Source organism: Chiroxiphia lanceolata, chromosome 6, assembly GCF_009829145.1.
Source record: "Chiroxiphia lanceolata isolate bChiLan1 chromosome 6, bChiLan1.pri, whole genome shotgun sequence".
NCBI lineage: Eukaryota > Metazoa > Chordata > Aves > Passeriformes > Pipridae > Chiroxiphia > Chiroxiphia lanceolata.
The window spans coordinates 9,941,945-9,961,327 of NC_045642.1; the positions used below are offsets into that span (position 1 = coordinate 9,941,945).

Below are 19,383 nucleotides of genomic sequence, written 5' to 3' on the forward strand. Positions count from 1 at the left end.
TGTCCTGGCCAAGTTTCATGGCTTTCGGTACCTTTCCAGGGAGCAATCAGAATGAGTTATTGATGGCCCATCCCTAGTCCAAGCATTATTCCCAGAAATGCACCAGCCAGCACAGACCTATTGACCTTTGCTTGGTTTCCTCAGTCCCACCAGGGCAGCTGATTTTGGCTTGTTCCTTGTTTTGTTCACCTGTGGACAAATCTGCCCAACAGGCAGCACAAGTGGATTTTCCTCTACACAGCCTGACAGACAGACATTTGCAGGCAGCCCTCAGTTTACATTTGGTGTCTGATCAGTGGAAAGAATTCCCAGGCCAATTCCCAGTACTCAATTCTACAAATGCAAAAGAAAAAAGAAAAGCTGCTGGTGGGTCATTCTCAGAAGAGATCCAGGGGCTCTCTAATTTCCCTTGTTTTCATGGATCTGGAATTACTGCATGTGATGAAAGCAGTCTATTAACAGTTCATCATAAAACATGCTCTGAGATTTTATGTCTTAAATTATGCATACAATTGTTTGGCCTGTTTGGTGACTTACTGTAGTGGGAAGTCTAAATCACTATTATTATACCGCTAACTAAGGATTTTTTAACTATTATTTTAATTAAAAAGAAAAAAAAGGACAAGTTTTCAGAAAAAAAGGTATTTAAAAAAAGCTGTGATCATTCTTTGAGCAGCCTTAAATACGAACTTGATATTTCCTCTGGTCCTGAGATACACCAGTTTCAGCATGTTACTTCAGAGGAGAATCAGCTTGTCTGCAAGGACTGAGACCTATGCATTTGTTTCTCCAATTAAAAATTGTTCTTCACGTACATTTTCATAATAAAGCACTTTATAACTGTTAGCCAATTATTGCTTAGAGCATTAAGTAACGAGGTATTATTACTCCAATTTTACAGAAGGAACAAATCGTGGAATCTGAAATACTTACTCTGCTTTTGCATAGGCTTTCTCATATTAATTAGTTATGAGACTTAATTACACTCAATCTCACCACTCCAAGCCAATTACAGAAAATTGGGTAAAGTGAAAAAGTAGGGAAATCTCTATCTCAGAAACAATCACTTACACTGACAGCACTTTCCACATAGGTATGTAAAAGGACTTTGCAAATATTAAATCACACTCTCAGTGTAACGGGATGGATTTTTCTCTGATTTTCCCCTACTGCCCCTACCCCAGTAATCTGAGCAATGAACATTTCTCCCAGCTTCCTCTCTCAACTCTGCCCCAGAAACCAAATGCAAATCTCTGCTCCCTGACTTGTGCCTTAATCACATGATCACCTTCCTGCCCAGAAGCAGTAAAAAAAAGCCCCAGGCATGCTAAAATCACCAGATCAGAAGAGCTCTAGTCCAATGAGTTTGAATGTGGGTTGGTCAGAATCAGTATATGAGATAAATAGATAGATAGATAGACAGACAGACAGACAGATAGATAAGATAGGTGTTGCAAACTATTTGTAGCTTTCTATTTATTTTGAATCTACAGCAATTTTATTTACTGAAGTTCATCCTGCAAGAGGAATGGTAAATCCCCTAAAACATCACTTTAAAAGTTTTAGTTCCACTGAAGTATCTATGAACATCCTCTGTTGAAACATTAATTCATGATTTCCCACACCACTTAGCCACAGGGATTCACAACACGTTTCAGTGCCTTCAACAGCAGCAGCATTCCACAGGGAACCATTCTCCAATTTCCAAGTCATGGCTCTTACAAAGATGGACTAAGCCAAGGCAAACTGGCCTTTTCACATTAATACCAACTGATCCTCCCATAAAATGTGCACATTTGAAATCAGAGGAGAAACAAGCAATTTTCATTTTTTGCAGTTTGTCTAAAGAGGGCTATGAGTTCAAGTAAGTCTACTTGATTAAAATTGGGGAGAGACATTGAACTGACAAATATCAGAATTTTCCTTAATTTCTTCACTTTTTTTGCCAGTGAGTGAGGCTTCTATAAAAGACTCTGTGAATAAAGGTGTAAATATAAGTGAAGGAGACTCCATTCATTTATGACTTTGACTTCTTTGGAGCCAAAATTTCCCCCCAGTCTTCACAGTTGTGACATCTTGTGTTCAATCTGGCCTATTCCAGCAGAATATTCAGCCTGTGCTCCTCTCAATTATGCCTTGTTTGCATCACACCATAACACGCGTGCTACGAGAGTTTCACGCACCACAATCTCCCACAGTTTATTTTTAAATGCTCTCCAGTTCCCCAAGAGAGCCTCATGGCATGGCAGCAGAATTAAATACAATGGGATCTGGCAGGCTGCACTCACACGACTGCATTTTAGAAGAGGGGGAAAATAAACATTATCATTTTGATTGTTTCTTATAGTTTTTCTAAATATCCTTAGGTAAAACAGAAAATACTTTGCTGAGCCTGGAAAACCAAAGAGCTTGCAGGTGCAGTTAAATTAGGCAGCTTTCAAACACACATTCTTCCTTACTCTGCAGAGGTTTCCCCTCTTCTTTACCCAGTGATACTTCCATCAGGCCAGCAAAGGGCAGCTACTGTATAAAACAGGCAGAGATAACCTGGGCATTCAAAAAACTGAGATGCTCAAATCCACCCCTGAATTTCCACACCTAATGACAGCTTTACCCCCACCCAAGGAAACTACTACACCTACTAAGGTAGATGCCATCCACCTTTACTCAGGCATGGAGGGTGGACGGCCAGGACCTCCCTCAGGAAGCCTTCAAAGGCACACAGCCCTCTCCTCTGAATATACAGATAACTAGAAACTTTTTTTAGTAAGACTGGTTTACCATGCACCAAAAACTTAGCCACAAATTAAGTACATGGTCCTCTTACTTTGGACCCCATCCTCCAAGCTGCAGAACAGACACTTTCCTCGAAGATGCAAGCTATAAATCGCAACAACAACATTAAGCCACAAATCTATATCTGCCATAGTATTGTTATAACAAATAACAGCACAAATTCTGTGTTAATGAGAGTCATGTCTCTTCCATGCTTTTAATACTAGCCCCTGAGCTTAATTATTCTATTTAGTGTTTAGGGCAGCAACACTTCCCTTCATCGGTCCACCAATTAATTGCATACCACTGACCTTCATGGAACACCATGGAAATTTTATTCCTGTACAACTCAATTGCATTCGTACAACACTGCCCCAGAACTATGTCTTATTACAAAAAAATCATGTGCTTACAAAAGGGATAGATGAGCCAACTGAACTATTTATAATTTGGAAGAATAAAAAACATTTCACAAGGTCTGTAACATACATTAAAAAAAAAAAAACCAACAAAACAAAAAACAACAACTTTGCAGCCTTAATACAAGACAAATGTTACTAAGATTCACATTATAGACAAAAGCAGAATGGAAAATATTCCCTGAAGTCATAATGGCAGGGTTATGCAGTATGCTGTTTAAAAGCTATTCACCAATGTCCTCTTCCTTTTAGCCAGAACTCCACGGTAGAAATTCAATTGAAGAAAGTCAATTAATTGAAATTGTGGTTCTACAACTGAGGGATTGGATATGTAAGATGAAGCAGCTGAAGGAAAGGACTACACTTGCACATACTACTCAGTACTAGAGGAGAGGGGTACTAGTCATGGCCTATGTCTGCCACCTTGGAACTACCTCTCTGCAAGTTTGCTGCTTTGAGGGGTCTATATGCTGCCTATGTCCTGCTGTTGTGGTTTAACCCCAGCCAACAAATCCAAAACACAGTCCCATACCAGCTACTATAAAGAAAATTAACTCTATCCCAGCCAAAAGCAACACACCAGCCTTACTCTCTTCTCTCTTTTTCAAGAAAATGCTGCAATTCAGCATATTTCTTTTAAGTTCAAGAGTCTCCTTGCTCCTTTCCAAACCAAGGGGTTCACAAAATAAGTAATCATTACGTGACTACTCTAATTTCAAATTGGCACACTAATGTAAGGGCTAATGTAAGCCAGGGCAAGAAGACTTTCTCCCTGGTTTCAAGGGCTGCGTCCAGGATGAAATAACTCGTCACGCCCAGAATTTCAATGCTGGCTTCCAAGTTCCCAGGCTCAAGTGACCCAGCAGGACGCAGCCATAAACCTCCACACTTACACATCTGCACCTACCACAGACTCAGAGAAGGAAAGGGAGAGTGCAGAAGCCATCACAGGCTCTGTGGAAGGTGTACACCAAAAGGAGCGCCGAGAGCTGCTGTTTTCATAGTTTGCACTTTCCTTGTGCACTTATAAGTTGTTCTCCAAATTTCTTACTGGAGTCATTAGCAGGCAACAGGCTGGCAACATGCCCACATGCACGGTGAGGCAAATCACCCGTCCCCTACAGTCAGGACCCAAAGAATACCAAGAGATAACTATGGAGCAAACTGGACATCACTACTCAGCTTGCTTGCAATATTTTAAAATAAGAGTAGGACCTCGTTTGATTTGCATCTCCCAAACACCTTATTTGATTTTCCACAAGCAACAAAAAAAGCCTTTTACCATGGCAGAAAAAAAGCCTTCTACCATGGCAGAAAAAAAGCCTCCTACCGTGGCAAATTCCTCACATCTCAGGCAGTGCATTTAATTTCACCAAAATGCAGTTACAATTGGCTTTACCATGTTAATGCAGTTTTGAACCTTTTTTGGTTAAAGGTTTGTAATCTATACTGGCAATGACAGTAAGATTATACAACAAACAAAGCTCATCAACAGTGCTCTGCTTTGAAGAATTTCTTACACGTTGAATGGATGATGTCTCCAAGGCAATTCAGGGCTACATGATGGTTGTGATTTTGCTTTGTCAGGGTTTTTTCTTAAGAAGTTCATTACAATTTTTCAGTTGATATTCTTCCATTTCTTCAGTACAGCAGAGGAAATGAAGTGAAACTAGATTAATTGAAACGGAAAAGTGATCTCATAATTTAATTCACTTTGCTCCCTAATCACAAATGCACAGGGAGCACAAATGAGGGAAGAAGGGTGTAAAGTGATGCTACAATGTAGCACCCACAATTAAGAATCTTCTTTTCTGTAGAAATCTGAGTTACAAATCAAAATGGAGCACACATATTATTGAGATTACTGAAAAGTTGTAGGCAAGGCTATGATTTGGAGGCAACAACCCTGCTCTGTTTGAAACTAAATTCAAAACTCCCATTGATTTTACTGATACCTTGGCTTAGATATTTTTGAGGCCTGACCACAGAGCCTAATAATACACATACAGATGCCTGCAATGACTTGGATCCACTTACATCTTGGTGTAAAAAGAAGTTACAAAACGAATGCAAGGATGACAGACAAGCCTCCCTTCTCCCGGCCAGGAAAGCTTTTATTGCCACCTCTTCAACACTTTCACTTCTGCCAGAACTCCCCTCTGCCAGCCTGGCCCCTCCAGCTGTCCAAAGTGTCTCCTCCAGACAGCACGGCTGAGCAGGCCGTGGATTAAAGAGCATTAAATGTTCTTTCTGTCATTTTGTTTTCAGTAATTTAGAAAATTATTTTCCCCGTCGTGGATATTTTTGAATAGGGTCAGGGAGATGCTACAGAAAACAAAACAAAAAAATTATCTCCAAAACCAGAATGTATCAGAAACTCGACAATACTTAACGTGTCATTGTGACCGTGAATATGTACAGAAACACACACACAGGCATGCACACACACATGCAATTAAAGTCAAGGCTTTTGGAGCAGGCTTAAAAAAATAAAAAAAAAAAAACCATGTTCAACAGGAAGAGTCTGTTTAATGTAGAATTTAAGCAAGGCTCTTCCATTTGCATAGATCACTTACAGCAACAGCAATTCATTAAATTCTCCCATAAAATCGTGCTATATTTTGTCTAAAGCTACACATTCCTTGCAGATCACAGTGCCTTTCTCATGCTGTTAATAAGATAATCTGTTACATGAGGCTTACAAATCCATTTAAATTGATTTTAATTAATGAATCAATCACTAGCCACTGATGACTTGGTCTACAGACAGCAAGCAATTCAAAGCCCCAGGCCTCTAATCCCAAACCAAAATCCACATTAGAGCAACAGGACATCTCTCTGATCGATAGCAACACAAAGATGTTCAGTTCATACACATTTAAAGTGTATGAACTTGATCAAAATGTATCTCCAGATCTTATGCATTACAATTCCCATATTCAGGACTGTTCAACTAGAAAGGCAATATTAAATCATTTACATTTCTTTGCAAGGGAAAAAAAATTAAATCAAGCCCAACTATAACCTTGCTTCTAAACTTTAGATGCTTATTCCACTTGAAGGTTTTTTCCTTTGTTCTTAAACAATTCGTTGTTTAACGTTAATTAATAGAAAATTGCACTTCATATGATCACAAACAGGAACAATGCCTTTTACATATGCTTTGATCCCGTGAAAAGCCACTGCTATTCTCCACTGCTCAAGTCCTTACGTTTTCCCTTACACAGAGAACAAGAAAGAAGAAAGATTTCTGTCCCAGAATCAGCATGCAGAAGCAGCACGAAGAACATCCTTGTTATTTTAGTAAGTTAATTATTATAATTATTGTTATTACAAGAAGTTAATTACAATGTAGTAAGTTAAATCCACAATAGGTGGTGTGATGCTGAACACTGCAATCCCTAAAGCATCAGCATCTGGCTCTCCAGAGCAGAGGGAACACACCTGACTGAGGCTTCTTCTCCTGTGTGCATAAACAGCTGGTGCTCCAGCACAGCATCCGTGAATCAAGCACCACTTAAACTAGCCAAGAGAAGGGAAGAAATGATGCATGCCTTCCCGGGAGTCTCCTAAGCATCCAGCTCTTCTTCCAAAGGAGAAGATGCTCCTTCTTCATATGTGACAGAGGAGGCAGGGTGAGACAAGCCAGCTTGCCTCCAAAACAGTCTCACTGTTTATATAGCTACCCTGTGCTAAGCCCAAGCCACTCTGCTCACATGATGCTCTGCACTGCACAAGCTTGATGGCACAGATCTCTGGTTGTCTGCGATGTGACTCTCTACTGAGCTCCACAGCCTGATACAGACTTGCCCTCAGAAGCAGAGCAGGAGGTACCTGGAGATCTCTACAAACTTCCTCTACCACAGAAGCTGGTGCTGTGAGAATTGCAGTTATGGACCAGTTATGCTGGTTTTGATTTTTTTTAAATGCTCTCTGCACCTTTAAGGCCCACTAGCATCCCATTAAATATTCTAAGAGAAACCCTGATCCCACAGAATTCACAAAGCAGCTTGCTTGGATGCTCACTGTCACGCCAAAAGTCTCAGCAACCCACCTCAGGCACTGTGCCACTATGACAAAACACATCCAGTGGCCTCTCCCTGGATGGATGTTACCAGCCCTACTGTGGGGAAGGAGAGCCCATGAAAACCGTGCTGATGCCAGCCTGACAATCAGGAGAGAGCCTCTTCATCTCCCTGATGGGCAACCTCACCCACAACTCAAAACAGCCCCTCAAAGGCTCCAATGGCTTTGCCTGAGCAAGGCATTGACCCTCTCTAGATCTTTCCATGGGCATGGAGTTGCACAGAAAGGGGGAGGAGGTGGCAAAAGCCTCTGTTATGGATACCAGTCTCCACAAGAAAAGGATCTCAGCATACAGCTGCCCTCAAGGTTGTCTGTGTTCCCTCTTTTTTCCCCGGTCCAATCCTCTTCTTGTGCCTGACAAACACAAGACTCCAGAAGCACCCCACTGGACACCAGCATGGGATCAGCTGCACTACCCCTTTGCCTCAGGGTAGGGGCCCACCATTACACTGAGGTCAACTTACCACACTGAACTGCACAGATAAGAGAGAATCCAACTTGTAGCTTGCTTTATTAAAGCAATTTCACATCTTATCTAATACAATAAGTGTTGTTGCCTAATGTGCAATAATCATTCTGCCTGTTTAAATGGAGAGCTCTGTACTTGTTTTTTATCAATACTGTATATACAGTTTAACCAGTGCTGTCAAAAGAAGATTTTTTTTTAAATGTGGTGTCTACTAATTTATTGCTCTTGATATTCCTGCTCTTCCTAGTTTGTTAAAAACAAAAGATGTTTTGGAAGGAAGAATAAAAAGAATTTTAATTGAGTTATTAAAGAAGGTGGGTTTGGCTTTTGTGTGCTGCTAATTAATTAGAGAGTTAATTTAACCAAATGAGATACCAAACTATCTTTCAAAATATTTAAGAGAAACAAAGGGTTGTAAACTTTCCAGGTGTAAACACATTAAGATCAACATTGTACCAAGCCTGAGTCTGGCCCCATTAGCTCAAAAAGGTAAATAGTGCATCCTCTTGCACAGATGTCATGGTGTACAGGCACTCCACGTTTAAAGGACAGATTCTGCAGCCAACAGTACTCCTCCACTGACACAGAGACAATCAATGTGTCCTTGATTATGAGGAGGCAAAAAGTTTTCACTACAAAAAAGGAGACTGAAAAACAAATCATGTGTTTTTATTTTACAAGTTCCAAGTTTGGGTTGGGTTTTTTTTTTTCCAAGCCCTTTTGGAGCACTGAAACAGAATAAAAATAGTTTGTTGCACAAGCATAAGACAAACTAACTGCTAAATAAACATTTTAAATTCACTCCTATGTGTTCAGCTCTCGTTCCCATTCGTCTTTAGGAGCTGGATGACTTCACTAAAATATCTTCCTGTTCTCTGGAAAACTGATTAGATGGGTTTTGTCCAAGAATTGTGCCATAATGTGCTCCCTCTATTTCATATTCTGAATATCACTGCTGGAAAATGTACTGCAGCACAGAATGTAGTATATGCCAATGTATCCTGACATTCAAATCAAGACCACAAATTATAAACAGTTTCAGCAAATTGACTTGAGTGCCTTTGTTCCTCAGACATACATCTTCCTATTGCTTACAAAAGCAGCATATACTAACCACTAACGCTGCTATAGCCAGTACTGGGAAAGGAAGTTATTGAAGCCTGGATTTCCTGCTTTCAGCCGAAGCCAAGAACTGTGAGGCTTGTAGTGGTTTCAGGAACTGACTCATCTAATGATTCATGGATAAGATACTGGTTTTAATATATTTCTGATCATAAGACTCAAACTTCAAAAACAGTGATGCTTAATTTTTATTTTAAAGTAAAATAGAAAAAGTACATAAATCAAGTAAACGAATATTCTCGTGGGACACTCTGGCTAATAATTATAAATGTGTTTTACAGTGAACTCTGTTTAAAAAAAAAAAAAGGCAGGTTAAACTTCCTGGAAATTCATTTCAAGAGAATGTTGACAATGAATTAAAAATCCACTGTCAAAAACTGGAGTACTTTTGTTGCAACCCTGATACAGCTGAAATTCGAGTGGAGGACAGCTGGGATATTTTAGATATGCCCTTAGGTACACGTATGACTGCTATGCACTAATCAATGAATCCTTGAGCTGCTATTGTTAATGCACCTGGTTTCTTTAGTCGTGTGCAAAAGTACCATCAAAGATGGTAACAATATATTCGGGTGTTTGAAACAACTGGAAAGTTTTGTTTCAGGAGTGACTGAAACTGCCGAGGTCAATCCTAAAGCAATGACTAACACTGCTCACACACACACACCTGCATTTTGTGCTAATTCAGAATTCAAACCCAGCCATTTTTTGTGCATTTAGCTCTTCCAGAGGGAAGCATGCCTTTCCAGTGCATCAAAATGCTTTTTGCCCACCACACAAATCTCATCAGTATGCTGTAACTTGAACTGCCAGGCTCTTGCACCTAAAAAAAATAGCTTGTGATGGAGGCTGAATTCTGCTAGGCTCACGTATGGAAAAGTACTGGTTTACTTTTTAATTTCTGAACTGCGAGCTGCAGCCACTCACCCGCTCTGTGCAGTGTTGTGGGGACGGAGGGGGACGTTGGCGTTTCTATATTTCACCGTGTGCACAACTAGCACAAGAAAAAAAAAAAAGAAAACAAAATGCATCTTGCTCGGAGGGGAAAAAAAAAAGAAAAAAAAAAAAAGGGAAAAGAAAAAACCAGCAGTTAAAACACTTGACAAGAAAAGGCCAAAGTGCGCTCAGTGGCTGGCAGTCATTTATGGCTATAGTCCTACAGCAGATTTACTTAGATGACGTCAGTGGCTCCAATCCAGCTTTTCTTTGGTAGCATTTACCACTTGCCTCTTGAAGCCTCCACTATGCTACAGAGCAGTAGACCATAATCAAAATTCCCTTTGTGAAATAGAGTTTACCTCAGGGCACAGAGGCATTGCTAGCTGAATTGCAGGCTCTTCACCCTGTACTGCATGCCCAGAAATAAATAACCTACAATACTGTACTCTCCTTAATACAGAAGAACCATTAAAAGCAGCCTGCTACCTTAAAAAGGGTTCTTTAATTTGTTTCCAAAATCTCAGAGGCCAGAATATTAGTTAATTTTCCAAGCAACCAAGAGCTATAATAATTATACTACCCTTTGGACTTCTTTGCATTGTTTTTAGAGATTTTGGATGATAAAGTTATTTATGGGTCATTGTTTCACTGGCAAAAATTGTTACTAACACTAGAGGCTAAAGTGAATCTGTATAGGAAGCCACACATTTAAAACTGTCTTTCAAATGTGCCCCTTCAGCAGCTTATCTACAACTGGTCAGTAAGCATATAGTAAATATGCCAAGAAACACAGTAAGAAATCGCTATGCATAAGTAATAGTCAATTTAAAGAGCAAAATGCACATTATTCAGAGCTATGGATTTCCTATCGCAAAGCAATGGCTGGAACCAATGAAACATTAGTAAAGCCAAGTCAAGCAGATACCAAATAAACTAAAACTTCACAGGTTCTGAAGTTCAATCAGCTCCCCCCAACCATTTGAAAGATGCATCTTATTGTACCAAATAAACAGATTTGTCATGTTTAAATGGACCCATCAATCTGAAGACAACCATACTCATTATGGGTGATAACTAGATACATTAGTGGACTGAAAATTGCCTCTCACAGTTAAGCACTTAGAAATTACTTATAAGAAAGATGCACACGTGCCTCAGAGAACTGGAAGTCTGAACACCTGTCCTTTGCCAGCTCCTTTGCTTACCTTCCCCCTAATCACAACAGATTGGGAGATTACAGGTCTAATCTGCAATGAGCCAGAAGCCAAAAAACGTTATTATCATCAAACTGCATGAGTCACACCACGGACCTGAACTCTAAATCTGAATTTAAAACAGATTTAAAATTTGAGGTGACCCCCCAAACCAGGTGTAAGCGGACAGATGCTAACATTTCATGTCCCTGCAGAGAAACTGGAAGCCTGTTAGCAGCCTCAGATGCCAAGGCAAGGGCAGGAAGCATTTCTTGTTTTCTGCAGGTGTCAATGTAAAATCAGGCAGAGCAGCAAGGTGGGAACATCACCTCTCACTTCACTGCCCACCTGGCTGGCCCCTGAGTGCTCCATCAGCTCCTGCCTTTTTCCAGGCAGTTCATCTGGGTGGACTTCAGTGGGATGTTAAAGAATGGCCACTGTTCAGACTGTCATATTTCTCTGTTCCAAACAGACAGGAGAAAAATTTACTTCTCTTTGACCTCCTTTCATTACTAAAAAAGTGGTGTCAGCAAATAGATTTAGAAGATGACTGTAAATTTCTTTGAGAGAGAATCTGGTCCTTCTGTTGGCCATTAAGGATCCTGGACATGAAAGACATGACAAGAACAACTGTTCCTTTCTTTCCAATAGCCAGCAGGCAACAGCAATGGGTAAAGGGACCCAACAGTGACACCACGTCCGTGAGCAGCAGCACAAGAGACAGGATAAGGAGGACCTGGCAAGATGGACTGCAAAAGGAGGAAAACAAAAAGTCACCACGGTCCAAAGGAAGCAGAGCCAAATTAAGTGCTGCCCAAGAGCAACTCTCTGCATACCCAAGGAAAGAGGAGGGTCCAGGCAACCAGGGACAGCTGTGGTGCCCTGTAAGGAACAGCAAGACAGAGCCTGTAGGGCCGAAGACACAGCGGAATGTGCTGCAAGGTCAGAGAGCAACACGGGCAGACCCAACCCTCAGGACACCACTGAGGCATTGAATGGAAGACTGTATTTATGGCTTGAGACTTTTCCTGCTACAAAATAATTACAGCCAGGGAAAGGCAGGGGTAAGGGGAAGATGAAGGAACTTCCATTGAATCTTCAAGTCTTCTACAAGGCTTTCAGTTGATTGTGGAAAAAGCAGAAAAAAAAAAATCTTGAAAGATCGGCTGACAGCAGGTATAGGGACACAACTGTTTTTAAAGGTTAATTTTTTGAAAGAATAAAGGTAAAACCAAGGATGTGGAAAATGAAACTGTTTACAGGGTTTTGCCTTTTATTTTAAACTGTAAACCAGCTTTAGGATGAAAAGGTACGTATGCATGGTGGTGATAGATTGTGAATAAAATTTCCTCCCTCTCATTAATTAAAGTCCTCAATCACCATATTTTTTTAATTGAGATACACATAATAGAGGCTTTAATCCACTAAACCTCTATGAATTCACCTTTTCTTCCAAAGTCTGTTCTGACATTTTCTCCCCTCAAAACCAAAATGTCATTCCTGAATTATAATCTCCCAACAGAAAGACAACCATGTAAAAAAAAACATGCGAGCTAATTCCAAAAATAAGCACCACTGTTCACAGCACCATGAGGTGACTGATTGGTGAGAGATTCCACCAAGGGAATAATTGTGATGTCTGTAATGTTAAGGAATAATTTGGCACCAAAAATACCCAAGGCCATACCGGTTGGCGATTCAAACACGAAGCATATCAAAACGCTACTGATAAGCTAAATTAACAGATAGCTTATCTGAAGCATATACTAGCCATATGGTGCCACAACTTCTGTTGCCTGTTGCTGGCATAACAATAGGCTACTGCAGTCTTAGACTGGAAGCACTATTTGACAAACTGTCAACAGCATTTTTATTTTTTTGCAGAGCTCTAGGGCAATGGCACACTCGCCTATTTGCATTTTTTTTTTTAAACAGGTGAACAAAGAGTAAACCAGATGTCAACTTTAGAAATCGAGCTGTCTGGATCAGGAGATTTAACAGAGGCAGGCATACTGCTACAGCTCAAATCTAGACAATGAGCTTTTCTAAAAACACTCTGGCCTAGGGGAGTGGCTATTTAAAACACTTGGCTTCTTTTATTTCAGCACTATGGAAGTGAATTCTGCTCTTAAGTGCCAGCTCAAATGAAGTCATTTTGTTTCACTGGGGCTTTCTCTGCATTTCAGAAATGTAGCATGTACTGTAGTAACGGAAAAGACAAAAACTTGTGGGGGGGTGATGTGGAAACCAGCAATTTGATCACATACAGAAAAAAAAAAATCTGTGAAAGGATAATTCAAGTGCAAGTTAAATGAAATTTCTTTTCCCCTCGGAAAAAAAAAAAGAAACAAAACCAAACAAACAAACAAAACCCCAACAACCAAAACAATGAAAAAAAAAATAAAACCAAACCACTTCTGAGAGCTTTAGAAAGACCTGATATTTACAACCCCCTCAAGCTCCACAAAGACAAGGTGTGAATACTGACCAGTAAGGACCATTTAGAATGGGACTTGAATCATGTTACAGAAACATGATTGGTTAATTCCAAAAGAACGAAGAAAGTTGTCTTCCTGCTTTATTTAAGAAAATGAAAGCTTTTTTACTTAGTATTTGAGCAAAAAATCTTTTCATAACAACACAGTAATCCACTCAGTCATTTAAAAAATTGACAAAATAAAAAACTGCTGTCAATCAATATATAGTAGATGTGTCTATGGTATTCAATTATGAAAATGTGCTTTTGGCTGTGTTCTATAGGAGTGTGAAAGACATAATAAGAAAAACAGACAAGTTTCTGTTCTAATAATCTGTTCTCCTTTGATAGGCAGCTATGGGAACATATTTATTTTCTGACTTATACCCAGCTAAATATGTAGCATTTTTAGATTATCTTTTCAAATTGTTCTTGAACATTCTCAGTTAAAAAAGAAAGAAAAAAAAAAAAACCTCCTTTCATGTTAAGTTGAGATTGCACTTGAACTCTTTCCAAAAGCCAGAGCTGTACTGAATTATGATAATTAGAAAGCTGTGCGCATAAAAGGCAGCACAGTTGATGCATTTAAAAAAGTTCATGCCAGAGAATATAAGTTCAATATGTTCTCACATAATTAACATTTCCCATCATTAGCAGCAGTTTTCAGTTCATGTATCTGTAAAAACAACAGCACTCGTCATTGTTTTAGATTCCCAGTCAATAGCATTTTAATAGTTTTACACATAATCCTAGACTTTCCTTCCCTTCCCCCTCCCAGCACGCTGAGATTTCACATTCTACCTCCTGACCTGCTAGCAAATAAACTTGTATTCTGTGCTCACATGCTCCTGCTGCTGCCCAGACTGACTCCGACCCGAAAGTTTAGTGAAAAGCTACTAGGAGCTGGAAACCCAAGAAGGCCATTTGCAAAGGTACAACAGGATGCTGAGGGAATAATCACGTTGTTCCGGTAAACAATGAGTAGAAGACAATGAACAAAAAGTTGTAGGTGATACCTTCGGCTGGACGGGAGCCAAACTCAAACGGGGCTGGCTCTGACAAACCAGGCACAGGCTGGAGGGACGAGGAAAAGAGGTCACAGCCCTGTGCCAACCGGGCAAGTGTCTGTAAACCCTTTAGGCACTCCGCGGATTTTCATCGCGTTCTCGACGTATGCTCAAAAATTCATCTAATAAATAAGGGCATGTAGCACATGATGTGTTACTCTTTGAGACATCTATAGACCTCCTGTGTAGAGTGTCTCAAATGAGTTGTTACGAGACAGATTTTGACTTCAATCCCTCTATTTTGAAATTAATATAATTCTGGTGGAACGTTAATAAGCTGATACAGTATAAAAGTTGCTGAATCTGCATCAACACAGTGAGAAATTTTGGCTTTACCAATAACGAGATAAAACAGTGACTGCAGCGGGATCAGGATTTCATACAAAAAGAGGAGAAGTTTGGTGTATTAAATCAGAAAACTTGTAGCTGAATTTTATGTGACAGATCTGATGATCAGATTTGAAGATGCTGCCTCAAAGGACTGAAGTCTGCAACTTTTCACTCTCTTCTGTTTTGGAAATGAGCAATCGTTAAAACCAAGCACAGCGTTATTCCAGGAAATATTATTCCATCCTTGTTCCACTTGCAAAAGTCAAAAGGAGTTTTGTGCAAGAACAGAGAGCAAGATATGGTCATAAAGTGGGAATTTATTGCAGAGATTTTTCTTCTAAAAATGTGTCTTCAGCATGGCTTAGAGTCAGTTGGCTTTACAATAAATAATGCCATTAATCAGTTCATATATCACAGGATGCAATTTAAATTATACAGTACTTGCATAAACTATCATGAACCCTGTAGCAGCCCCTGCTTTCAGGGAGACAATTTACCTTTTCAAAGTTCTAAAATTTTGTTGAGACCCATTTAAATTATTTTTTAATAGTAAATGACTGTAGTTTAGGAATACAAAACATTCCTACTTGTGGCAAGCGCTAATGGCAAAGTGCAACATGGTGGCAAAACCATAATTAAATCTCAAATCCCAGAAATAAGTACTATTTCTCCCATGGAAAAGTAGGTCCCTTTGATCAACTGGGAACTTCAAAATCATTTCTAAAGGGCCAATTTGCACCCTCATTACACCCAACGTAATATGCCACCTTGCAACAGGCCATGTGAAGCTGATGGAATTAACCTGAACTCAGACCAGATTTCTAAAAAGTCAGCCCTCACTTCATATTTACACATGCTATGAATAAGGGCACAAATGAGTGATCAACTGTTAATAGAAATTTGCCTTCAAGTTTTAAAGAGATTACAAGCAAATCAGAACATAAGCCCTGTGCAAAAATTCGAAAAAGTATGTGTGTCAAACTGACAATCATTTTAATCAAAGATGTCCTTCTTTAGACATCAGATATCATTCTAACCATGTACATAAAGCCTATGCTGTAAATATCTTAGTATTTGATCCAGCAAATGTTTATTCCTATGAGTCATCCCGGTCACTTTAACCTGAGTAAGGATTGGATCCAGCAAACATTTTCTCCTTAAATAAAGGAATCACTATAGAAGGACAGATTTTAAACCACCTCTGGAAAGATATATCATTAATATTAGAGTCACAAAGAAATACCAGATAGAAAGAGGGATGTATGCATGTGTATGCACAGTCAGAAGATGTGAGTTCATAACATGTTTGAAGGTAACCTTCTCCCAAATACACACATTCAGAACTGTACACAAAATCTTCATGTTTTGGAAAAGGTCTTAGGCACCTTCTAATAAAATCAGATTACTTCTAGTGAAATTCTTCCAACAGTGTAACTATCCTACTTTATAGATTGAAAACTGACAGCTATATCATAATACACAACTACATATTTTTACCTTTCACTTTTTTTGAAGTGAAAGACACCAGAATTTCTCCATGGCTCTGGAAGTTTTTATTACACTATTGCCTGTAACATATCTTAAAAGTTTGCTCACAATATTATCTACAACAGAAAGATGGAAGAAATCCTTTTTTTTCCTCCGCATGTGACTCAGCTGAGCTTAACTTTTTCAGGCATGGACAAACAAAGCCTAAAAACCACTTTTAACAATATCCAAAACCACTACACCGTCCAGCAGCAACAACAACAAAAAACTAGCTACAAATTACACCAAACACGCTACACACATGCTCACACATCTCCACACATCACAATACGCTATCATTTCTCAGCTGGAAACTCACGGCGGGTCTAGTTCATAATTAAGTTTCTGTTGTTCTTTTCTAGCTGTTTAATTAAAACTCCTTTAAGCACAGTCTGTCTTTACTAAGACTCCTGTCAAATCAAAATTCTTCCTCTGCTTCACTGCTCGTGTACACCCCGCTCAGCACCGACCAAGAAACTGTACAGAATATAAAACCACAATTTGAATCTCAAGAGCTGTTGTTACACTCTCCTGGGTTAAAAGGCTAATAATATTTACTTCACCAAAGCAGCGTACGCAAAATTGATGCTCGAAATACACCTAAAGTGTTTAGTGATAAAGTACTTTCCAAAGGTATTTCTAGGTTACTAACAATAAAAATTGGAATAAATCCCTTGCATCCAAAATTTCTGCTTGGTCAGCTGATAAAAACCTGGAGCAAATGAAATGCAGAATTAGCCCTACTGGCATAGAAAAACGCTTTATGACCTCATTAAAAACCAGTGCAGTGTTGAAAAGATATGTTTTACCATGAAGGTGAAAAATAAACGCACCTCAAAAAAGTTTACCCTTAATGAAAATAATTTCAAAAAGTTGATTTTGAAAACTTGCAAGTTCAGAACGTGACTCAAATATAATATCTTCAATTCTGTGTTTTAGGAACATCCACTGTATTAATTCCTGTATTTCTGTTCCCAAATAAAGGATGCATATGTGTGCATGTGTGTAAAAATATATAAACGCACATATACAAACAAACATGTAAGCTTCTCCCCCAGCCCCAGAAGTAATTTAATATACAGGTCTGTGTCATTTTTAATAGCACCATCTTACCATCAGTACAATCTAATATCCTGTAATGGTATTCCCCAACTATTTATAGAGATAGAATACATCATACATTACAGACACACATTCCCAATCTAGGGTTATAAGAAGAATCCTACATAATTTTAAATTAAGTCCTAATGTAATTATAATCATTTTTGTTTTCATATTCAATTGCAGGTAGCACTTAGTTATTTACATGAATTTTCCTAAGAGGCATTCCCACAGAGATTTCCATATTAGATGTACTGCATAATAACTGAACATGCAGCTAGAGAAAAGAGTATGTTATCCATACAGCTCCAAAGTTTGCCATTATTCAGGTTAGACAGCTCTGTAAAACCGCTAACTGCCCATATTGTGCTTCTAAACTTTATCAGCACGAAGGGAAAGCAAATATGCTTCACTTAATACAGGAATACAACTGCATAGGTACTTTCTTTCCCTGAGGCTCTACCATTTCAGCTTACATTTCTTATGTATGCTATTTTACATCAGAAAACGCCAGGGTAATCTGATGTTTCTTGGCCTTTCTTTCCTAGATGGTGTTCAACAAGGAACAGTTAAAAAATACTGGGAGCCATTTACATTCAGAAAGCGCAGGGCAGAACTGCTCCCTAACTTTCCAGCACTTCTGGAGGTCACTTTTCATTTCTTCATATCAAAGGCAGGCACTTGTTTCTAATAAGTTAACAACTCTCCTGAGAAACGTGGGTGGCTGGTATTTCATTGTTTCATAAATATTTTTATACTGGTAACACCATTCAACTTAAAACAGATTTCAAGAGGAGAAAAATCACGACCAGGATTATGTTCAGCAGAGGCAGCAGCGCAAACTTTTTTTTAACTTGGTGAATATAAGAGATATTTCCCTCCCCCCTCCTGTCGCTTTATATCTCCTAGCTGGTTTTGTTTGGCTGTGTGAAGGGGGGGCCGCTTTGTTTTAATTTGGGTACAAAAGCCGCACTGTATAACTTTTCCCTCCCCCTTGGAAGTGTACTTCCTTTGAAAGCGCTCCTCTGCGAACAAAGGCTGCCACCGGCCCTCCGCACTACCGCCGGGGACAGCTGTGCGATAGAGCTCTTCAAAACCTCGCCGAGAAATGAAAAAAAAAAACAACACCAAAACCTCTGCGGTTCCTACCGAAAGGAAGTTTTCCAGGGACAAGCTCCTCGGTGTTGCTGCAACTGCGACTTTGTCTTTTTTGGATACAATGTTTCTGCTGACTCCCGAAAATTTTCCACTTGAATGTGCAATTAACCAGCAGCGGCGGCGGCAGCAGCAGCAGTAGCTCTGGAGAAGGAGAAGAAGCAGCGAAAAGGGACATTCCTTCTTTCATCTTTTAAGAGGAAAATAAAAAGAGGGAAAGGGAGGCGAAACTCGGCGGCCAGCGGGAGCTCCGCGCCAAGGCCCGGGGATGGCTCGGCAGGGCTGCGAGCCCGTGCGCCCAGCGCGGGGCTGCTGCCGGCTCGCGGGAAAAAAACCGTGAAAAATGCCAAGGATCGGTGCGTGCGTGTGCGAGAGGGAGAGAGGGAGAGTCTCTGTGTGCGTGTGTTGTGTGTGTGTGTGTGTGCGTGTGCGCGGTGTGTGCGCGCCCGGCTGCCGAGCGGTGACTCAGGCAACTAAGTGCGAGCGGCGGCGCGGGGGAGCGGAGCGGGGCGGGCGGGCGGGCGGGCGGCAGCCGCCTGTTGCAGCTCCGGCCGCGGCCCCGCAGCGGCAGGAACTCCGCGGGAAACAACTTCTCCCCCCCCCCCCACCTCCGCCCCCGCCGCGGCCCCCAGTCCCGCCTGCCCCCGGCACCTGCGGGGCCCCCCGGGCCGACCCCCGGGGCCGGGACCGTCCCCCCCGCCCCGCCGCACAAAGCTCGCCCGCG

The 19,383-nt window shown here is 40.3% G+C and overlaps 1 protein-coding gene across 4 annotated transcripts in view; it reads right to left on the bottom strand.

The window, feature by feature from the left end:
- The window catches only part of TEAD1 (TEA domain transcription factor 1), a 157,548-nt gene extending 138,782 nt beyond the window's left edge, over positions 1-18,766 (bottom strand). For all 4 annotated transcript variants that reach the window (XM_032690438.1, XM_032690436.1, XM_032690437.1 and 1 more), the window contains exon 1: positions 18,654-18,766. The gene's annotated coding sequence lies outside the window, so the exon portion shown is untranslated. The remainder of the gene's footprint in view (positions 1-18,653) is intronic.
- Between the last annotated feature and the right edge of the window lie 617 nt (positions 18,767-19,383).